Source organism: Indicator indicator, chromosome 26, assembly GCF_027791375.1.
Source record: "Indicator indicator isolate 239-I01 chromosome 26, UM_Iind_1.1, whole genome shotgun sequence".
Classification (NCBI taxonomy): domain Eukaryota; kingdom Metazoa; phylum Chordata; class Aves; order Piciformes; family Indicatoridae; genus Indicator; species Indicator indicator.
The window spans coordinates 884,804-890,004 of record NC_072035.1 but is presented as its reverse complement, the minus strand read 5'-3'; positions in this window follow the sequence as shown (position 1 = coordinate 890,004).

Below are 5,201 nucleotides of genomic sequence, written 5' to 3'. Positions count from 1 at the left end.
GGCTGCTCCTGCCCCGGAGGAGGTAGCGGCGAGACTTCGTCTTCTGGGAATGCGTCCGCTCGGCCCCGGGAGGAGTGGAGGAGCCCCGGCCCGTCGAGGGGGAGGAGTGGAGGAGCCCCGGCACTTCGGGGGGGAGGAGTGGAGGAGCCCCGGCACTTCGTGGGGGAGGGAGGTCTCACTGCAGTGGGCTCTGCCCCCACCCCGGGACTAAGAATTGCCTTCTTTTTGAGATGAAAAGCTTCTAAAAAAGCCCCAGCCCGCTCCTTTCCTGTCCTCTTACACGGGAGAGGCTTTTTATTCTCTTTTATAAACTTTTTCTGGCATATCCACCATATGGCTTTTTTTTGTTTGTTTTTCCTCCTTGCCTGATGAAAACATTTAACGCATTCACTGCTGGATCACTTCAAGGTGATATCTGAACACTGATTACTGGCTTCACACAACCTCCCCACACCTTGTCGAAAGAAAAGGGCTAACGGCTACATAAGAGCTCAGCTTTAACTTCAAGTGTTGCAGGGTGGGGAGGGCATCAAGCCTTGAGGGCTCCAAATTAACCTCAACCAAGGACAGCAGATGTCTGGAGATAAGAGAAGGGTAAATTCTCTTTTCAGATGTAAAGTGGGGTTGGCAATGACTAAGCAGTTGTCTACTTTTCTGTAGTTGTTCTTTGCTGCCATTTTGAGACCCTCAGAGGTCTCAAAGCGCTGGCTTTGTCTGTGACCACCTTGCACTCTGTTCTTTTTTGTGCAGAACTGTAATGAAACAAACATCTCAGCTCTGGGTGTTGGCTGAATTTGGCAGAGCAGGTAAAGGACCTGGGTTTGGGACATGACATGGAGCAAATTCAGTTTGGAGAAGAGAAGGCTCCAAGGAGACTTTCTTGTGGCCTTCCATGATCTGAAGGGGGCTCCAAGAAAGCTGGGGAGGGACTTCCCAGGGTGTCAGGGAGTGATAGGAGTGGGGGGAATGGAGCAAAACTAGAAATGGGTAGACTCAGATTGGATGTTAGGAGGAAATTCTTCCCCATGAGGGTGGTGAGACACTGGCACAGGTTGCCCAGGGAGGTAGTGGAAGCCTCATCCCTGGAGGTTTTTGCAGCCAGGCTGGATGTGGTTGTGAGCAACCTGATCTGGTGTGAGGTGTCCCTGCCTGTTTGTCCTCTCATCAGTGTCATTGATGTCGACCAGGACCAGATCCAGCACTGACCCCTGGGGGCCTTCTGTCTTTCTGAAAGACAGTGCCTGGGGTCCTTCACCAGCTAGGCTGGGGAGAAGGGAATGCACCTGTGCAGATTCCCACCTGTATTTCAGCACAAACTGAGCTTTATCTCATAGCTCAGCAACAGTCTCATACATCCTATCTCCACAAAAGGATTTGCTAGATTAGACTATTTTGTAATTGTATCATCCCCTAAGCTCATCTTGGGGAAAGAAGAACAGTCCAAGAAAAATATGGTTTTGTCCAAGACAAAACTATGGTCCCTGTGGAATGATCTCTCAGTCTCCACATCCCTGCCTGACTTGGCAAATGTGTAGCAAACCTCCCCAGCTCTGCTGGGAGCCTTCATTTCACCCCATTGCAAAACACTGCTGATCTTGTAACAGTTCTTAATCCCTGGGAAATTTGCACCTTGAATTTTTGATTACTTTATTTTTTCTTTTCCTATAACACTTCAAGAATCACCATTCTGGTGGGTTTTGGGAAAAATAAAACCTTTCCTGCAAATCCATGGCAGGGCTGGAAATCCTGACCCCTCAGTACCAATAAACTCAAGGCTCAACTGGGCTTTACCCATTTGCTTTCATCAAATGCCACAGAGAACTCAGCTGCAGTCTCCAAATTCACATCAGATTTGGTTTTCAACTCAGCACATAACAGCTGTGTCTGCATGACTCTTGTGCTACCAAGGAAGAGACCTGGAAGAGGCAAGAAAGGTAGCAGAGCACATCTGGGAAGTCCAAGACATGGTTATGACTTATTTTAACTCTCAGATGCCTCCCACAGGCAAACCTGTGATGGCAGAGGTGCAAATCAAGGAGGCACCTTCTGAAAGGATGGAGACCTCTGTGCTGAAGCAGGATTGGTGGCAGCAGGGAGCCAGGCTGAAGAGAAGGCTGCTGCCTTCTCTGCATCACAGCAGCAGGTTTATGGCTCCCTTGACTCCTTTTCTTCAGTGCTGCTTTCCACTGACTGAGGGGAAGAAAAGACCATCACTGGACACAAACCCAGACTTTTCTACTCAGCAAACAAAGGCTGACCCTAAACTTACCACTCTTCACCTTTCGCAAGTACAAAGTAAAAGCACCCCAAGCACACAAACCCAGGTGGCCTTCTCACACCAGTGCCCCAATCAGCCTTCTTTGCCTTTTGCCTATGCACTGCCCAGACTCCACTGCAGCGTGCCCAGGAGGATGCCTGTGTGTGTGCTGATGCTTGCCTGCAGACCCCTGCCTGCAGCTGTCAAGCTCTTGTTGGGAAGAGTGCCTTTTGCATTTCCCAGCTCTAACTTCAAACCCTTGGATAAGCAGCTAGGAAAGCTGCCAAGAGCACACAACTGAATGCCAAACTGGATGCATTTCCTGTCCTCTTGCTCTCCTCCTCCAGCCCTGCCTCTTTCCAACCCAGGAACACAACAATCAAATGACAGAAACACTGGCATCATGCTGGGAATTTATCCCTCAGCTCCTCGGAGAGGCCTGGCTGTGAGTTCCAGGGATGTTGGTGCTCAGGAGCTGTGTCCCAGCAGATTTTTCCCAGCGACTGAGGAGCACTAACCCCTGCCCATTGTTTGCCTTTGCACACAAACAAGTTCTCTTCACTGAGGGCCAAGGGTTTGCTCCCACAAAAATCAACTTTGTGCAGTTTTGAGACATCTGGAAAAACAGACAGTGAGAAAGAGGAAGCTCTAGCAGTGAAGGATTTACATTCATGTCTCTGTTTCCTCTCCTGCTTCTCAGAAACGATGATGAAAGCTAAGCCTCTGATTCAGGAAAACCAAACTCTGCTGCTTTTGTTTCTGAAATCAGCAATGGGAAGAAGCAGGCTCCCAAATTACTTGTGGGCTTAATGTTCCACTGAGGTTAACCTTAAGCACCTCCTGAATCAGGGCTCTTTTGGGCTGCCTGTTAATTTCAAAGCATGCCAAGGAACAATTCTCCAGGTTCTGGCTGAGGAACTTGGCAGTACTCAGTCTCCTGTCTTAGAGTCACAGAATTGTTAGGGTTGGAAGGGACCTCAAGGCTCATCCAGTTCCAACCCCCCTGCCATGGGCAGGGACACCTCACACCAGAGCAGGTTGCTCAGAGCCACATCCAGTCTGGCCTTAAAAACCTCCAGGGGTGAGGCTTCCACCACCTCCCTGGGCAACCTGTGCCAGAGTCTCACCACCCTCATGGGGAAGAATTTCTTCCTAACATCCAACCTGAACCTACCCATTCCTATTCTGTGCAGCAAAGGTGTGAGGGCTGCTGCAGTCTGCTGGGTGCTTTGTTTGCTGCCAGTGGTGTGAGCAGTGTTGTGAGTCCTGAGGCTGTTCAGGTGCTTTCCTTTGGTCATGCTCCCAGCCCACAGACAGAGCCCTCCATGAGAAACTGGAAGTTAGTGTGGCTGAGGAAAACAGTGCAGAGGATGTTGGACTGTTGATCTATGTCCTCTTCATGATTGTCCCCTCACAGCCTTCCATCACTGCTCTGCTGCTCTCCTGCCACATGGACCACTCATGATCATTCTCAAACCCTTTCAGGGCTTGCAGGAAGAATCTGTTTAACCACTACAGCTGCAGCCAGAAGGGTGTGGTTGTTCTTTGTTGTCATTTTAAGATCCTCAGAGGTGTGCTGGCTTTGTCTGTGACCACCTTGCACTCTGTTCTTTTTTGTGCAGAACTGGAATGAAACAAACAGCTCTGTGTGTTGGCTGAATTTTGCACGGCAGGTAAAGGACCCAGGTTTGGGACATGACATAGAGCAAATTCAGTTTGGAGAAGGGAAGGCTCTGAGACCTTCTTGTGGCCTTCCAGTATCCGAAGGGGGCTCCAAGAAAGCTGGGGAGGGACTTTTCAGGATGTTGGGTAAGGATAGGACTGGGGGGGAATGGATCCCAGCTAGAGGAGGGTTGGAACTGGATGATCCTTGAGGTCAGAATCAGAATACATCTGGTTGGAAGAGACCTCAAAGATCATCCAAGTCCACCCTTCAACCCTGCAATGAAGGGTGAACACTAAACCATGTCCCTAAGCACCAGGCCCACACACTGCATGCTGTTGCTGCCAAGAGCAGCCACCTGAAGGATGTGTGGAGGGGCAGGAGCTGTGCAGGGGAGCCTCTCCAATTACAGTGCAACCCCACGGGGTGAGGGCACTGTGCCACCTCATTCTGGTCACCAGGGCATCAAAACACAGCACAGAGCAGCTCTGTGCAGCTGCCTTCCTCTTTGCAAGCTGTTTCAAAGGAGATATCCTACTATGATGCTGTCACAGAGTCTTCCCTTGAAGCCCATGGAGCCAACTATCTCCTGAAGATGTGGAGGTGCTGGAGCCAGTGCAGAGGAGGGCAAGGAAGCTGTGAAGGGCCTGGAAAATAAATCTGATGAAGAGCAACTGAAGAACCTGGGGATGGTTAGTTTGGAAAAGAGGAGGCTGAGGGGAGACCTCATTGCTGTCTACAACTACCTGAAAGGAGGTTGTGGAGAGGCTGCTGCTGGTCTCTTCTCAGAGGTAATTAGAGACAGAACAAGAGGGAATGGCCTTGAGCTGAGACTGGGTAGGTTCAGACTGGACATTAGGAAAGATTTTTCCCAGCAAGAGTGGTGAGGGATTGGAATGTTATGCCCAGGGAGGTGGTGGAGTCCCCAAGCCTGAAGGTATTTAAAGGTGGTTTGGCTGTGGTGCTTGGGGCTATGGCTTAGGGCTGAACCTTGTAGAGGAGGGTTAATGTTGGGATCTGGTCATCCTGAGGGTCTCTTCCAACTTGAATGTTTCTGTGATTCATCTTCCCAAAGCAGCTCCTGCTCCCTCTTCCCCCCATCTTCCCAAAGCAGCTCCTACTTCCCCACCATCCCTCCGCTCTATCTTCCCAAAACAGTTCCTATTCCCCTCCCCCTTCATCTTCCCCAAGAGGCTCCTGCTCCCTCTATCCTATCCTCCCCCCTGCCTAAACAGCTCTGCTCTACCACCACCACTGCTGCACCCATCCCAGACCCAGGGG